This window comes from Equus caballus, chromosome 26 (assembly GCF_041296265.1).
Source record: "Equus caballus isolate H_3958 breed thoroughbred chromosome 26, TB-T2T, whole genome shotgun sequence".
Taxonomy (NCBI): domain Eukaryota; kingdom Metazoa; phylum Chordata; class Mammalia; order Perissodactyla; family Equidae; genus Equus; species Equus caballus.
Window position 1 is genome coordinate 38,830,362 of NC_091709.1, and position 18,952 is coordinate 38,849,313.

General features: G+C 39.2%; 1 long non-coding RNA gene across 1 annotated transcript; it reads left to right on the plus strand.

The window, feature by feature from the left end:
• The first annotated feature begins 343 nt into the window (after positions 1–343).
• LOC138920887 (uncharacterized) lies at positions 344–8,277 on the plus strand. Its single transcript, XR_011432845.1, has 2 exons — positions 344–477; positions 6,340–8,277. It is a non-coding gene; the product is annotated as an uncharacterized lncRNA (long non-coding RNA).
• Positions 8,278–18,952: the final 10,675 nt, after the last annotated feature.

Below are 18,952 nucleotides of genomic sequence, written 5' to 3' on the forward strand. Positions count from 1 at the left end.
CAGAGACGGCAAGCGTCTGCGTCCCCACCTGCTCCGAGTCCACTGTCAGGGCACAAGGAGAACAGGATCACCAGGACAAAGGAGTCAGGGCAGATATTCGGGTGAATTGATGAAATATGCTACTTAAATTTTTATTATTTGAAACAAAATCATAACTTAGAGAAAATAAACTTTGAAAATAAGAGATAACTTTAGCCTTACAAACCATGAATTACATTCTTCTATAACACACTCCTTGTTTTCATTATGCCACACACATGCATAGTGACGTACGGAGGCTTCATTTAATTTCTCCATGAGTCAGGCTTGTCCAGACATGTGTCTTCAAGCTGTATTTGAGGGCAGCGAGGGTAAATAGTCCCTGGGCCAGAAGATGCTCCCTGGGTCACCTCCCACTTGCCCTGTCTGCTGACCTCCAAGGAAATTCAGCCCTGCAGTTAACATCTGTGGTCCCATCGGCCAGGCTGGAGTAAAAAGGTACTTAACGCGCGCAGCTCGTTTTGCAAGGTTAGAGAGAATCAATAGGAGATGTGTTTAATGTGGTATCGCTATCAGGTCTCATCGCACTTTTAAAACTGCAGTGTCCACAGTGGTGTATAATCTTAGTCTCACGGTAAAGAGAATGGGTTGAGTGTGGTCTAAGATAGATATCACAGCCTCTTACAGACACACACAAAAAAATTGCAGCAGGTCCTCTGGAATTTCACTCTCGTTATCTTGTTCTTGTTCTCATTTTCCCTTTCTCCTCTTCTCCCTTTCAAATGTTCTCTTCTCCCCTCTCTCTTCCTCCCTCCTTTCGTTCCTCCCCTCCTTTCTTCTTTCTTTGCTCCTCCTTTCAATCTTCCTTTTAATTTCAGGGATTTGATTTGCTCTCATGGAAAATAGTCAGGACTTCTACAAACCGCCAGCGAAGCTGGATGACTTCCCCTCGTGTCCCCTTGCGCGCACACGTTGACGGTGAAATCCCGGCTTGGAAACGTCCGCGTGGGGGCGGCGCTGGTTAGAACCCATCGGCTTACAACAAAGCAGACTTTTCTATAAGCTTCAGTGAAATTATTTTGAAAGAGAAACTTGTCTGGACACAGCATAATTAAACGTTGCATATTGTTCTTTTGTTAAGTAGACCACAAAGTAAAATTCTTTGTTGATCTTAATGCATAACATATAATACCATGGGAAAACTAGAGATAGTAAGGTCAAAATTATATGATGTGTTGGTGGGGCAGTGGGGTGCTATTTAATTTCATAACAAAGCTTGTGGGGGAAACCGTAGTCTGTCATGGAATGAAGTGTCAAGAGAGATGTAAAGAAAGACAGCAAACCTTGCTTAACCAACCTCTATCAGCATTTGCACAAGCAACCCTGTGAATATTCACATCTGTAAGAACTTGCCCATAGAGTGCTTAGTATTTTGGTTTAAGAGTAAGTCAGCAATGCAGTCTAGTCTTATGTGTAGAGCGACTGCTGGGATAAGAGACTCAATCCTCTGGCTTGAAAACATACTGATAGTTACCATTGTTACAATTTTTAACCCAAATAGCTCAACTGGGAATATCACAGCTGGATTCTCTGCTGGGGCTGCTGTAACAACACTACACACTGGGTGGCTTAAACGACAGAAATGCGCTGTCTCACGATTCTGGCGCCCTGGAAGTCTGAGATCAAGGCATTGGCAGGGTTGGTTCCTTCTGAGGCTGTGAGGAAGAATCTGTTCCAGGCCTCTCTGCCAGCTTCTGGTAGTCTTTGGCGTTCTTTGGCTTGTCCATAGTGTGCTCCCTGTGTCTTCACGTCTTCTTCCCTCTGTGTATGTCTGTCTCTGTGTCCAAATGTCATCCTTTTTTATAAGGACATCAGTTGTATTGGATTAGGACCCACCCTAATGCCATTATCTTAACTTGATCATCTGCAAGAACCTTACTGCCAGGTAAGGTCATTCTTAGGTACTGGGGGGTTAGTACTTCAGCATTTTCGGGGGGTTACAATTCAGTCCATAACAATAGCCATTTGTTTTCATACCCACATGTTCACCACCTAACTGTTATGCTACATTGAGCTGGAAATACACATTGTGTATCCGTTTAGAAATTGACACTAAATTCTCTTTAGTAGTGCCTTAACTACTGCTGAATTCAGGAGCTTACACAACAAAAGGAAATAAAATTTCCCTTATTTGACTAGCTGGAGAATGAGCTTTTTCAAGGGCATAGGACAATGATTTCAAACTCCTCTTGTAAACCATAGTAAAAGACACCCTCCCTCAAATAGTAAACAATAAAATGCAACCCAGTATCACTTAAGAGCTATAACATCAAAGGAAATTGGCAGGTGAGTATTATTAAATGATTAGGCAAAGATGTAACACTAAAGGTGAGCAGAAACAAAATTGATATAATGAAAGAAAACAGGGGTTGCTATATTCTTTTCAGGCCGTGGAGAATTAAAAGAAAAAGTCATTTCCTGGAATAAAGAGTTATATTATTTTGATAATAAGTGAAATGCAGACAGAAAATATAAAAGCCATAAATCTTTATGCTCCAAATAACATTCCTCAAAATACAGTAATCATACACTCTTAGAGGCACAAAGAGAAGTTAATAGAAACACTGGGCTAGTGAGAGAATTTACAACACCTTCCTCCTCCATCTCTTACAGTTGAAGGATGCAAATATATGCCCCATGGTCCGGGAACGAGGGAATGAGGCTCCAAACCACACGATTGATTTATTCAGTCTACAGCAAATTCTGTGTCTTGAGGAGAACAGAAATATATTTCATATCAAGTTTACAAGGAATATTTGTAAATAGTAACTACAGGTTTTGCTATATACTCATAAACTCAGAAAGTGGAAAAAATACAGACCAAAATTATCGCTCCATAAACGATTCTCTGAAAAATGATTGTGTTGAAAATCAAACACAACATTAGGAATTGTTCAGAAAATAATGAGAGTGAAAACATAGCCTGTCAAATATCTGGAATGCTGACAGAGTTAGAAACTAAAGCAAATCTGTAAAGCATATGCCCTTTATTAGAGAACCAGAAACAATAAAAATTACTAAGTGTTCAATTAAAACATGGAAAAAGAAAAAAAACTTAAGTAAAACAAAAGGAGAGAAAAAATAGCAGAAATTAATGAACTAGAAAGCAGATCAATAAGAGAATAAACACATCTAAGACCTGGTTTTCTGTAAAAAAAAAATAACTGATAAAACATGTAGCACGTCTAATCAAATAGAAAAGAGAGAAAATATATAAAATTTGGAATAAAAAATGGACATGACCAAAGATGAAAGTAAATAATGTGTAAAATCCTATTTTGATAAATTAGAAAACTGACTAAAATAGATTATTTTAAAGGAAATATAAAAGATGTAGGAAAACTGAATGAAGAAATAACTAGGGAAGGAAATTTCATAGCTGTCTAAAATTTTCTGTCAAGAAAGACAGACGACTTTCCAAATTCATAAGCCAATTCTTATACTGATATTCAAAAAAGTAAAATAGCCCAGAAAAATAAAACTACCGAGCAGGATCCCTTATGATTGTAGATTTAAAATTCTAAATAAAATATTAGAAATTTAATTTAGAAATGTATTCTAAAAATGTTACACTATGATTGAGAAGAACTTACTCTAAGAATGCAGGAATGATTTACTATAGTAATCTCAAAAGAACTCACTGCATTAGGTCAAAAGAGAAGGGGCACAGGGATATTAATTCATTAGAGGTAAAATGTATTTGATAATATTCAGCATCCAATACTGACTTTCTAAAATCTTATAATAAACTAGGAGTAGACATCAATATTCTTTACCATGATAAAGACCACTGTTGCTCACTTCCAGCCACTACCTTTAACGCTGAAGCAGTAGAGATATCCACATTAATGTCTGAAAAAAGAAGCAATACCTGCTATAGCCACTAGTTTTAAGAATTGTTCTGGAAGTTCTAGCAATGCAAAAATTTTTTAAATGATGAATGACAATCTACAAATACTGTCAAGAAAGAGGCAAGTTATTAGAAGTAGCACAGAAAATACTGAAACTTAACCGAGGAATATAAGAGGAGACCTGAATATAAGAACAGACAAACCAGGGCCAGCCCCATGGCCGAGTGGTTAAGTTCGTGCACTCCACTTCAGTGGCCTGGAGTTCGCCAGTTCGGATCCTGGGCACAGACCTGCACACCGCTCATCAAGCCATGCTGTAGTGGCATCCCACATAGAAGAACTAAAATGACATACAACTAGGATATAAAACTATGTACTGGGGCTTTGGGGAGAAGCAAAAAGAGAAGAGGAAGATTGGCAACAGATGTTAGCTCACGGCCAAGCTTCCTAACAAAAAAAAGAAAAAAAGAAAAGGAACAGACAAACCACATTTTGGGATAAAAGCATAAGAAGAAAATTGCCCCCAAATAATTAAAGGCATAATTAATTTTTTTAAAAATCTCAGTAAGATTTTTGAAAACATGGCAGTGAAAAACTGAAATACATTTGGGAGAATTAAATACTTAGTAACTGACCATCTAATGTGAGAAATACATACAAGTTGAGTTTAGAAAATATATGAAATTCACGAATATACAGTACAATTATATGTAGAAGCATATATATTATAATATAGTAAAAATGACAGAAACGGAAACAATATGAAAGCACAATAGAGTGCTAGGTACAGAAATGATGGAAAAGCCGTATAGAGATTTTAAGTCCGGCATTAAACTTCACGTACAAAAATATTACACCACTAGGTCATGTTCACATATTTAGAATGATCCCAAACCTGCAAATATATGTGCACTTAAACTATATATGTATTTATATATTTTATATTGTTATATTAATATATTTTATACATTATATATAATATTTTGTGCTGTCCCCATTTTTAAAAATTTTTGACTTATTAAAAAAAAACTGAAAGGTACTGTCAGCCAAAATTGTAACATGAGTACCTGGGCTCTCTCTAAATGGTATGTTTCTGGGTGGCTATTATTTTCTTCTTTGTGTTTGTCTGTATTTCCCACATTTTCTAGAAGGAATGCACTACAAAATTCAAAAAGACGTAATGTGTGAATAACACTAGTACCTTGCATAATGTTTCCTGACAATACTTCTCATTCTCTTTTTAATCACAGAAATCTCTGAAAATCTTATAAAATTGTCAGTGTTGCCCCTCGGAAAACCTCATCATGTGCAAATAAGCATCCAATTTCGCATCAACTTTTAGGTCTTATGGACTCGTTGAAGTCCCACTCAAGGATTCTAGGCAAAGAACCAAGTGTGTACAAGTTTCAAAACAATTCCTCTTGCACTGTCTCAACAGCTCCTCACCAAAATTTTCTAATGGAATAGCTACTGTTTTTCTCATTTTAAAGGTGTGTAAATTGAGCACAGGGAAGTTAACAACACACAGCTAATAGGGACAAAATCCACGCAGGTGGCCGTACCCGCTTGCCTTAGTACAGAGCATGTTATATTATAGCACATCTTGGCTTCTTAAATGCAGAATAGGATGTTGTCACATAAACAAAACCAGAGTTTGAGTCCTGATTCCCCCATGGAACTTTCGAAAATCTCTCGACTGCACCGTACCTTGGATTCCTCGTGAATAAAGTAGAAATGATAATACTTACCCTGCATAGCCCCCAGAGTTATTATGGAGATGAAATGTAAGGGAAAGCACTTGCAAACATAATTTATCTTTATTACTATTAGTACATAAACGTTTCCAATACAAATCTATTAAAACTCAGGCAGCACTGGCATAAGTGCTGATGGGATCCAGGTGGGAGAGAAAAAAAAAGGACAGAACATCTTACTAAAAGGCAATTAAAATGTGCCATTCTTGTTCAAAAAGTATGTCTCCATGAGTAATTAGCAATCTATTGTGCTTTGAGCCATAGTTTGTTGGCAGACCTCTATTACGTCAGTTATACGGGGCCATCCTGTAAGGCCAATCAACATAATGGGGAGCTCCCTGCTTTAAAACATGTTTGCTTTCGGGGCTGGCCCTGTGGCCAAGTGGTTAAGTTCGTGCGCTCTGCTGCAGGCGGCCCAGTGTTTCGTTGGTTCGAATCCTGGGTGCGGACGTGGCACTACTCATCAAACCACACTGAGGCGGCATCCCACATGCCACAACTAGAAGGACCCACAATGAAGAATATACAACTATGTACTGGGGGGCTTTGGGGAGAAAAAGGAAAAATATAAAATCTTAAAAACAAAAAAAACATATTTGCTTTCCCAGGTATCTGTCTAACAGGTTAGTGTGATGTAATTTTAATGGTTAAAATTGTAAGTTAATTTCTAAGTCTTTCCACTGCCTTCCTCATAGGCTGGCTGAGAAGGAAAGAACAATGAAGGCGCATACAGGGATAACGGAGCTGCACCCCATTTACTGTCGGAGGGCATTCGCTCTCCTCCATACCCCTGACACTGTGCCTTAGACAGGGTAAGTCCTCCGTAAACACGACTGCATTGAAGCGGGTGAGCGAGATGCTAAGCTGGTGCTGTCTGAGAGGCTCCGACAGTAGAAAGCTGGGTGTCATTTCACCTCGATGGAACTCAGTTTCCTCTTCAGTTGTCTGGATATCATGAAGTCTGTTTTAATGTGGAAAATCCCTGTAAACTCAATGGACCATCAACATGGAAAGCATCATTTTTTAAGGCATTTGGAACTTTCCTGAGCCAGTTCCTTCCAACATCTTCTTTATCACACGTATTCTGTGACATCACCTAATGTACTTAACAGTCCATCCCTAAAACTGAACTGAAATTCATTACCAACACTCTTATTTGGTTTTTGCTGATTGCACTCACCTACTTAGCTAGTCTTTGTTCTCCCTTCACCAGGGGCTGGGCCATCTGGATCAATTATCTATTTTACTTCTTATGTACCCAACAGAAAGGCAGCGAAAGCTCAAACACGTCATGTGATGATTCTCTCATCCTTAGTCATAACCCTTCTACAATTGCTGGGGAGAGATGGTTATACAGCCCATAAGTGTGTGATCACTCACGCCGCTCTTCTAACCTCTAAATGGAGTCAGTCCTGAGGGATGGATAGAATTTCACTGCGTTTTCCCATTTCATTTGTATAATGAAATCATTGTTTGGCCTTCATTCTGTACTTTTGCCCTTTTTGATCTTAAGGTGGACCATGCAGTAGCCCTCTCCAATTTCTCTTGGAAAACTAGGAATGTTAAATGGACTTTCATCAAATCTCAGGAAACATGTTTGTTTCCTAAACATAACATACCAAAGAAATTCCTCCTCCCATTGCATTATGCATTTGTTGTTTGCTTGCATGTATTTATATATAAACATAGAAGTGAACCAATACATAAATCTATAATGTGTGAACTTGACAAAATTCAAACCATAACCTGAAAATGAATCACTTATCATCATTAATCAGGTCATGTTATCAGATTATCAGGTGTGATCAGATTCAACCCCAAAACACAGCGTGAGACAAGATTTTAGTCTTTGCAGGAATCACCTGGAGCACCTGTTAAAACAGACATCACCAAACTTCATGTCAGCCCTACTGAGTCAGACTCTGGAGATGAGGCTCAGAGTTACCTGTTCTTAGAAAATTCTGAGAAAGTGTTGCCATGGAGAACTGGTTCAACCCGGTTCCTGAGTAACACCTGTATTTTCAACACTTTAGGGGACAGCTAAGGTTTATCCCAGAGAGTCCCTATGGAGGAGAAGCTCCCACCTGGACTTTGTTGACCTTGTTCCAGATGGGAGCTGCTAGACACCATCTGACATCATATCTCAGCCTCAGAAGTTGAATCCTGTTGGGGAGGAGAATTTGCCACCCCAAAATGTATCTCTTTGGCTTGATTATTTTTAAGAACAAAAGACTCAAGAAGAAACTTTGACCTCCCCCCTTAACTGCCTAAAAGAATTTAAGATAGAAGGCCTATTTCATGAAGGAGCTATACCATACAAAACTATGGTATAATACGAACTTGGTGTAGTAGACAGGGAGGAACCTAGTGAGGCCCATTTGATCAAGGTCCTCCCCATGTCCCATGATCTTTGCAAGGCATGGCAAACATTTGGTTACCAAACATTTGCTTTTCTACCTCCTTGTGAATTGCCTTCCTCCCCATCGAAGTCCCAAACCACTACCCCCAAAAATCCTCCTTTGTCTTTAGCTAAGATGTTATTGAAGGTGCAGCTTTGGCCATTTTGGCAAGTTACTCAGTTTTCCTGGGTTTCTCCCATGTATACATTATTAAACTTGTTTGATTTTCTCCTATTATTCTGTCTCATGTCCATTTTATTCTTAGACAAGCTAGAAAATCTTGGAGGGCAGAGGAATATTTCTTCCCTCCATACATTCCTAAAGGATTTCAGGCCACTTGGAATCTTCTTTGTGATGGAACAAAATTGTGGGTTTTAAGGCAGCTCTGTTTAGAATCTGCTTTGCACCCTTCTCTCTCCCCCCAAAAAACAATGAAGTGTTCCCTTACTCAATCACCATTGCATTTTATTTCCCTAAGATGAGTTTTGCCAACATCACATCTCATGAAATATAAGGAGATTCTCCAGTTTGAGATAGCGTTGACTATCCTAGAAATGATGGTCTGGTATCGTGTAAAGCTTGCCTGTGATGACCAGGACACTCTCACATAGAGCCTGCAAGCATTTTCTGAGTCTCCATGCTCCTCTGTTGCTCTCCCCCATCTACCAACTCTTTGGAAAGAGAATATAGCAAATTCAAGAGAGTAAAGAAGGCAATGAACTTTTTTCAGTCATTCTTTATTCTTCACCCTCCTCTTTTGGAAAATTCTATGGTTAGAAGTAATGTAAACAGCCATATGCATTGTGCTTGCTGGAGCCTACTGAGTGTACTCTATGATTCATAACAATTACCTCATGCAGCGTAAGACTTTTCGTTAGAATGGTGACATTTATCTTACTGACCCATCACTTCTGTGTATCACCAGTGACTCGCCATTTGATCTTGGGTGAGTAATTTCAACTATCTGTGGCCAATAGCAACAGTTCCCATCCATTCCAGTGTAAGAAGATTAATGAGTTACAGCCAGTGAGGACTTTGGGGCACATAAGAGGAACCCAAATTTTTCTTAAGTAACAAATATTCTCCCCCAAATGTGCTGACCATTATGTTTTAAAATAAATTTGAGAAACCACCAAATGCCAATAGAGGAAAGTTTCCTCTGAGATGTATACAGATAGATGTGGCGTTGCTTGAACTGCTGGCTCCAGGTGTGTCCATCCCTAAGCAGTGAAAAGAACTGAGGTCCAGGAAAAAGGAATTTGTTTCTGAGTCAGAAGTTCATCTCAGTGGCCATGGAAATGAACAACTAATAACACTCTTCTCTCTCTCCCTCTCAATATAAATCAATAGAATTTCTTGTATGATGAATAAAAATTCGGAGAGCCCTGAGGAAGCACATACATGCTGGTTTTATCCTCTGGTGAACACAATACACACACACACACACACAGAGATACATTCACATCCCACATACTCTTACACACACTTACAAATTTGGCACCATGATGGCTCAGTCAGTACTTCTGAATCATCCACAAAAAATAACTGTCTTTAGTGCAAGTGACTTCTTAGGAAAATGAAGTCATGTAGACAGCTATTTGCAACCAACTCTTAGAACTGAGTATAGTATTTCTCTTTAAGTTTTAGATGCCAGAGTTCAATGGAAAATTTAAAAGACCCAGCAGATTTTTGTTTCTCATTTCATGAAAGATGCCTGGTTGTTAAAGGATTTTTGTCAGTCTTTCCTCACAAACTCACTGAAAGGTCTAAATGCTGTTTAATTGAGAAAATATTCACCTGTATTATAGAAGGTAGGATGTTGGATGCTTGAAACATCCATTAGCAGATATAAAATGGTGGCCAGGTCAGGGCAGCCTGAGAGAATAGCCTTCATGAGTGGTTGCTTATGGAACAAACAGAGGTAAAGTTTTGGAAACCAATTTGTTGGTTTGTAACCAAAATCTCCCCAATGTTCAATGGAGGGCAACAAGAAGGAGAGTTTTGAGTAAATTATAGAATGTCTACTTAATGTAAATACCACTGTGATAAGCAAGAAGCCCAATTACCAAACAGGAAAAGTCATGTGGCATCAAGTTAAATGAAAAAGCCAACACATAAATCAATGGATCAGAGAAGAAACATCAGAAATCAACATATCTAAGGGAATTTAGATTTGGGTAAAGATGGTAACTCAAATTAGTGGGGAAATAATGTATTATCCAACAAATTGTGTTGGGGCAACTCAGTAGCTATCAGAAAAAGTGTATTCCTCCATGATACTTACACCAATATAGAGTCCAGAAGAATGAATGAAAATTAAACCACAAAAGCACTAGAAGAAAGCATAGAAAAAATATTATAATCTCAAAATGAAAAGTCTTCCCAACTATAGTATAAAACCTAGAAGACAAGGGGCTGGTCCTGTGGCTGAGTGGTTAAGTTCACACACTCTGCTTGGGTGGCCCATGGTTTCGCCAGTTCAGATCCTGGGCTCAGACCTAGCACTGCTCATCAGGCCATGCTGAGGCAGCATCCCACATAGCACAACCAGAAGGACCTACAACTAGAATATGCAACTATGTACTGGGAGTCTTTGGGAAGAAGAAGAAAACACAAACAAGCAGAACAAACAAACAAGCAAAAACCTAGAAGACAATACGAAATTGATGAATCTATGTAAAAGCATGTTTTTATATGCCCCCCTCCCAAATAAACATCATAAAGGAAATCAAAAACAAAAAACATATCCAGAAAATATTTGCAACTCAATTTAAAGGGCTAATTAATATATAAAGAGTCCTTAAAAATCAATATAAAAATTCTATATAAATCAACATAAAAAACTCTCTATAAAAATCAATATAAAAAACTGAAAATGGCCAGATGCTTGCAAAAATTTATAGAAAATAAAATACTGTTTTTAATCATGTACAAATTTTCTCAACTTCACTTATACTAAAACAGACAAGTTAAAACTTCCAGAAGATACTGTATTTTATCTATAAAATTGACAAAGATAAAAAACTTACTGACGCATTATGTTTGGGGAAAATGAGCACTGTCATGCGTTGCTGGTGGGAGGGTACTCTGGTAAACCTCTATGGAAGGGAGTCAAAATATAGAATGCTCATACTGTGGGACCCAGCACTTCTGTTTCTGTGAATTTATTACACAGATGAGTTTTTTTTTTTTTTTCTGAAGAAGATTCACCCTGATCTAACATCTATTGCCAATCTTCCTCCTTTTTTGCTTGAGGAAGATGAGCCTGGAGCTAACATCTATGCCAACCCTCCTCTATTTTTTTGTTTGTAGGTCACTGCCACAGCATAGTTGGTGAGTGAAATAGGTCTGTGCTCGGGATCCAAACCCACAAACCTGGGCCGCCATAGCGGAGTATGGAACTTTAACCACTTGGCCACAGTGCCGGGCCCACAGACAAGAATTTAAAGTTCCTATACTCCAAATTCAAGAAAGGAAGAAGACGATTGTTCTTTGGCCATAGTCCTAAGTCATAAACAAGTCACCCCTGCAACCTTTCTCAAAGCCATCTCAATCCATCAGCGAATATTTGACTTACTAACTGCACTTCTTAAAAGCCAACCGCAAGCAACAGGTTCACACGCATTGCCAGGGGTACACAGCCGAAGGTCAGCCAACCCCTAACCACTCTCACTTCTGAAAGTCTGTCAGTCTCTGAATTCAGTGCTTCCCAAAACCCTATAGAAGATCAGCTTTGCTCTCTTTTGATAGAACTTTGTCCAATGAGCACTCTTTTCCCTTGTTTAGTGAGAAATAAAATCAGGTTTTGCTTCATGTATTGACGGATAGCCTTTTCCTGCAGTCCAAATACTTGTGCATATGAGAAACAACGTATGCACAAGGATATTCATTAAAGCATTGTTTAATGTAGAAACAGATTAGAAACTATGTAAATAATCTAAAAGGTCCATTAAGTTAGAAAACCAGAAACAGCAAACGCCTCCTTGAAAAGGAATGAGTTGTCATGAGGCAAAGGAGGGAGGAAAGAAGAGATACACATTTTATTTAATCACTTTTGTGTTTTTTAAAATTTTGAATGTATTACACATTAAAAGGTAATTTATTTAAAGCCAGAATTTCAAATTGCACTTGTAAACGAAAAGAAAGCACATGAAATTGGTAGCAAAACAATAATAATAGTTATTTCTAAGTAATTGGGGGATAGTTTTCTAAAGGTCTTTTTCCCTAAATATTTTATGATTTTGTGACATAACATTATTTTAAATTGGAACTGTTTATAAATGTCATGCTGGGAATCACACAAAAATATAACAAACGCAATCATTCCATTCCAAGTTGGCATGTAACAAAAAAATAGGAGTGACATAAAAGAACCTTATTTATTAGGAGAAAGAATCTAAAAGAAAGGGGGAATTAGAGCAGCTCATGTACATTGCGTGAGGGAAACTGACAGAACAAGACCTTCAAGAAACTTCAAGCAAGAGCCCAAAAGCTCAGCAGAACCTTGAAACTAGAGCTAACATGCCTACTCCCAAAGGCTCCCCAGGGAGTCACTTTTGAGACATTGTAACTGAGAAGCTCAATACAAAACTTAAAGTTTGTAACAAATAGACATTACCTGTCCATTTTTTAAAAAGTAAACCTAATAAAGAGAAGAGAAACATTTTGCTTAATTTTAAATTAGTTCTCTCTTTCCCCAAATACACTAAAAACAGAGGGAAAGACCCAGCAGTGTCAACTTACAGAAGCCAGAATCTGCTTACAGCACAATACCCATCAGAAATAACATCTCCCGGTGCCAGACTTGCTGAGTCCGTCAACTATTCCGAAAAAACAACTTCTAATTTCCTTACCGTTGGGCAGTGTGATCTTGACAGGTTGAGATTTTTTCTTTCACCAGATAACTCTCTAAAAGAGAGAGAAAAAGTTAGAACAAATTAAATAATGTTGCTTAAGGGCTATCCTGACTTGTTGAATTGAAAATAAAATAGTATATTAAAACGTCCAAAGTACAAACAACTATTTTTGTCAATCATTTAACAGTAACATATCACTCCAACTGTGCTGACTTGATTGATGAGACTAGTTGCAGAGTTTCAGGTAACCATGAATGCTAAAGAAACTTACTAGGTGTATTTTATTATTCTATCACTTAATACAAGTTTAACCCAGTCCCCCTATTCCATATTTCATTTATGGCCTTGAAATACTTAACATGGATTATATTAATTATGGAAAAAGTAACTAGGCATAACAAGTTTTTCTTTCATGGTTTGTTCATTGTAATTGATGTGTTCACCCAAAACCTTGACAAATAAGACATTGGAAAGACCCAATTATTAAACTGGTAATCTGAATTTCCTACTGAACAAAGTGTTGTAATTTTTAGGACTAATAAAAGGCAAATATTCCAATTTAATCATATTTATTTTCAGATTTAAAAAAATCACTTAAATAATCACTTCTATCTAGACTCATCCATTAAAGTTTTAGAATAATATCAGTCTTATACAATTTATAGTTTTTAAAGTTTTCTCCAAATGCCATCATCAGGCAATCCGGCAACATTATTGCAATTAAAAATATATATGACACAGTTTCATTTTGGGGAATCTGTAAAAAGAACATACCATGGTGCTCATTGCAGCATTGCTTACAGGAGACCAACAACTAGAAACCATGTTAATAGCCATTGCCAAAGAAATGGTGGAATAGGCCTAATGGTCAATGCTACATTGACCCACAGAATATTAAGCAATCACCAGAAACAATTAAGTAGCATTATACCAGATGACTTGGAAGAAATTTGTCAGTGATTTTCAACTGAGAAAAGCAAGATGTAGAAAAGTGTATGAAATGGTACCTTTTGTGAAAAGTAAGTTGTCAAACCAACTTTCATATCAAAGGCTTCCTACTGGGAGTGATTTTGCTTGCTATGGGACATTTGGCAGCATCTGGAGATATTTTTGGGTTGTCAAAACTGTGGGGGGAGGGTGCGACTGGCATCTAGTACAATGCACCAGACAGCCCCACACCAATTACTTGGCTCAAAATACCAACAGTGCTAAGATTGACATACCTTCCTGTACATGGGGATTACATAATTTTATAACTGAATTATGTAAGTATGGAAAACATACGGCAACCCCACACTAGGTTGTCAGGGTAGCTCATTCCCAGAGAACTAGGGGCAGGGATGAGGGTGAGATGCTGATGGAGAGGATGGAGGGATGGATGGAGGTGCCCTTGCTAAGACCAGCATCATGACGTGATCTTATTTCTCATGTCTATATCAAAAGAGGAAACAGTGCCACCATCAAATCAACTTTGCCGTGTTTATTCTTGTTCCTTAGATGCAGCTAAGTGCAGGCAAAACTTCCATGAAACCACACAACAAGCCCAACTTAGAAGAAAAACCCAACTTAAAAGGCATCGAAGCTGGAGACGTGATAGCTTTGCGAGCCTAGCCTTTGACAAGTCTCTGTGTGCTATCGCTTGGATTCAATTGAATAATCCTGTCGCACTCAATTAATTTGAATTAACCTCACCCTCTTCCATCCTTCATATCAGTAGTTTGGTGTTTTTATTACACCATAGGGGATTCTATTTAGAATAGAGCAGAAACACCAAAAACATGGTGAGTGACTCATTCACTTTGCATAGATGTGAGTTTGGTTGTTTTTCTGTTCTTTTCCTGTGGTTAGCTTTTTAACTTTTATCTGCTGGCAAATACATAAAATACACGTCAAAATGGGTATTCTGTGTGATGCCGGACATGAACCACACTTACTCAATGTCTTTTGTGAATTAAGAAATAGTCCTTTCTGTTATGTCCTAAACTCTTAGTCCTCAGGTGTTCAGCGTAGATTTTTGCAAATGCATAAAGCAATGGGGTGCTCTGGGTAAGTCCCTCTCTGATGGAAGCCCTTCTGAGCTCTGTATATAGCCCTGAGTGCTGGGCAGGGGAGGGCCCAGAAGACATCTTGAAGGAAATGCTGCTGCAGCAGACACAGCAAATCCCAGAGGAAAGTATTGATTCCTACCACGTTTGGTATGCCAGGTTCTTGCAGGCATGAAACACCAGGACCGCAGGCAGGCACTATGGGAGGGCAGACGGATTCTCACCAGTCATCTGAAAAAATACTTTTCGTAATCCTATCTCTAGCTCTTCCCAGACCCTTAGCCCTTGATTCCACTTCACATCCCTCTTCCTTTGGAGTCTTTGAGCAGCCAGGCCTGACTTCATTCTCACTCCTTCCTGGGGTAGCTAAGTTCTCTTTCCCCCACCTCTTGTCCCAACACCCCCTCTTCTCTCACTCCCATCTCCATGCCCATTTATATGCACCATTTGTTATCTGATGTCCCGTGACCGTTGTTGCTCCCCTGACTAGACTACGCCAAATTCCTTTGATGCCCATTCTGTTCTGACTTCAAGGTCCATTTTAACTTTCTTGTCTATGTCAGAAAACCTGGGTTATAAGCATACAGAGAACAGCCTCGCACACTGGACCACAGTAGCCAGTAGGTTCCAACACCCCAGCTGTCACTGTCCATTGGTAGGTGTGCCAGGGCTGGCAGCAGTGCAGGCAGGGTGGCAGTGGCAGACATGGCTGCCATCTGGTAAGTCCCCAATACTAGTAATAAGGGGCTTTTCCATGATGGGAGAAAACCTAGCACACCTGTGCCTGTTCCGTATACCTGACGTGTAGTTAAGTTTATGGATATATGTGTCATTGTAAAAATTTTTTAAGTTTTCTGTATATTATGATGTTCTGACATTTTAAAGAAAAAAAAAATTCTGGCTCCAATTCTTAGATATAACAAAGAGTCCTGTGGAGAACATGTCTTTGATATGTAAGCTAAGCTATCCAGAGCCACACCCTCTCTGTCTGGCCCGTGAACCCCAGGAGACAATATTCCACTACCTTAATCACCGGGGGGCCAGGTACCAGGAAACTAGGACCACCTCTATAGCCTAAAGCCCCCCAAAATTGTTCAAGCTAGCCAATCCCTGACTGTTCACCCTGCCCCACCATTCCTTTCCCAAGGAAACTCCGATAAAAGCCGTCGCCCAGGTTCTGCTCCAACACTTGTCATCTGCCTCCTGGCCACCTTGGTGTCCTTCCCACATGGCCCTGTGCAGTGTGCTCTGCCTCCTGTCCCTAGGACCTGTGAATATAGTAAACTTTGTGGGGGTTTTCCCTGAGCCTCTCCTCAGTCTTCTCTTGTGGCCACGCCTGGCTGACCATCTCATAAGAAAATGCAAAACGTATTTATAAACACATATATGAACTACATCTGTAGAACACATAGAATGTGGAGAATACCAAGGGTGTTTATGACCTGAAGTCAAGGACCCAATAGAGGCATCTTCTTGTTGCTTCCACATTTTCCAACAAAGTCTAAATTCCTCCCTGCCTTGTCCTCCTTCCTTAACATTATATTACGATAACTCTCCAAAGGGCCACCTGTAACATGATTCTTGCCAACTCTCCGGGGTTCCTTCAGTGTATGCAAATATCCACCCAAATGCCACCTCTTCCGAGAAGCCGCCTATGATATGTCCGGTCCTGCCTCCTGGCTGTCCAGCCTCCATCGCTCTCTTTTCCACTGCCCAGCATTATTTTCTTTAAAGCTTATGTCACCATCTGATGCAACGACACTAATGTGTACTGGGTTGTGTGATTCCTGCCCCCAAATTCATCCCCTCTCCATCTTCGTTGGGGACACAGGGCAAGGTGTGAGGCAGAGACTCAGCATAGGCTCACGGAATTCTAATCGATTTTCTGTACAGATGAGGAAGAAAGGCCCAGAGAGGTGGCACAACTCAGCCGAGCTTACTGAGAGAATTGCAATAACTGAACATTTTATTTGAGTCCAGAATCCCTTGTTTTTAAGTATTGGCTCAAATTGTTTTGTTTTATTTTCCTTTTCAGAAAAAAACAAAAAGTAACTGATGGGGACCGTTCTTCCCCAAGGGAAGCCCACAAAAGCAACTGTATATTCTATGAAGAACATAAATATTTCTTAGTCATAAACCAGAGATTTTCAAGGAATTCTCAGGAATTCTGAGCCTTGGCCTTCCTCTTCCCATGGTGAACTAAGAACCACAGAGCCTGTTGCACACACAGCTTCCGTGAAAATCCAAGGGCCATGTGTGCTCCCCTTAAATATATCACTGCTCTTCATGCTAAGCTTCATTGCTTCAGCTTCCAAAAAACTCACTCTGAAAAATCAGGCTTGGAGTGAATAGCACCTCAAACCAAGTCCCCGGGACAACTAACCACCTTCCCTCAGCGTCCCCACATTCTTCTATGTTTTTTCTAGTCTCTCTTTTGGTTCTTTCTGCTTTTCGTCTTCACGATAACTTATGGAGTACATATTTGCATCCCAATTTTAAAGATGAGAACTGCTGAGTCTCAGAGAGATTCAATAACTTGCTCCCTGATAACACAGCTCACCAGGATGGCTTGACTCCCAAATCCAGGGCATCTGTTTATTTCACAGTAAGTCATTCTGATCCCTTTTGATTTACATGAAATGCACAATGCAATGGGCACGTAGCAGGTTAACTGTTTGAATCTTTGTGAACTGTGGGCAAGTTACTTGACCATGCTAAGCTTTAATTGTCTCACTCAAAAAATAAAGAGAAAATAGTACTGTTCTCATAAGGCTGAGGTAGGATTAAATGAGACAGTGCACATGAAAAACCTGTTAGCCTGCGTCTAATTGATAAGTGATAAGTAAATGCATTATCTAGGAAACTTGGCAGAAGGGTGGCAGTGTGTATATCTTCAGGTCTGTGTAAGTATGTGTCGGCCTGGTGTCAGTCCGTGAACCTCTGTGTGCAGAAGCTCTTCAGATATGAAGAGGTGAGAATCCTGAGCTGACTTGACCCTGGAGGTACAGGCTGCAAGTGCTACAATCCTGGATCTTCTCTGAAGAACCAACTCCCAGCCATTGACAAGCTGGGATAACTAAGAAAGCCATGATCCCAGGACCAGCTGGCTGGTAGCAGCATCTGACAGAAGAGGATGGTAAGCCAGAGCACTTCAGGAAACAGTGGAGCTGATGCCAGTACCAATTGTGAGAACGAGTGTTCTCAAAATCCTGGTTTTCTTAAAATGCTACTATGCCCTTTTCCCAGTGAGTAGGGTGGACAGACTTAGCAAGTAAAACTACAATATGGTCAGTTACATTTGAATTTTAGATAAAGAATGAATATATCTTTACTGTAAGTATAACCCATGCAGTATTTGGTAATCTTTCCTATCAGCGATGCTGATTTCTCTCCACCTCTTCGCCAGTTTAACCATTATAGCTGTGCCTGTGTTTGAGACTATTGGTCTCCAGATGTCACAAGAATGATTGATCAGGGCTGGCCCTTACAACACCAAATCAAAGAAAGATTCATGAACCCTATTGGGAAACCAAAACAATATTGCTATTGCTATTCTTAATCTACCCTGCAGTGGCAATGAAAATCTCTCATTCTGCACAAGGGAAATGTCTCTTAAATATAAGTTTTTAGGTTTTTTTTCTTAATTCTTAAAATACATATTCTTCTCATTAAAATACCAGACTTTTAGGGAGGTTATATTTCTTTCTTCTAGATTAATAAAATAAACACTTCAATTTATGTTTTTAATCACTCCATCCCCATATGAGATAACTATTCATCCTGATGGAAATTTCCCACAAAGCCAGTGCTGTTGTAGTCTTCACTATCAAAAGTTATGCATATGGTCTGCAAGGAATTACAAATATTTAAGGTTTTGTAAGCATTGTGAGTCCTTTAAAAGTTTGGAAACTCCAGATTTGTATGAAAGACTGTTTCGAAAGGTTTTAAATAAGTGTCTATGAGTCAAATTCTCCATGAAATGGGGAAAAGGGCAATTTATCTGAACAG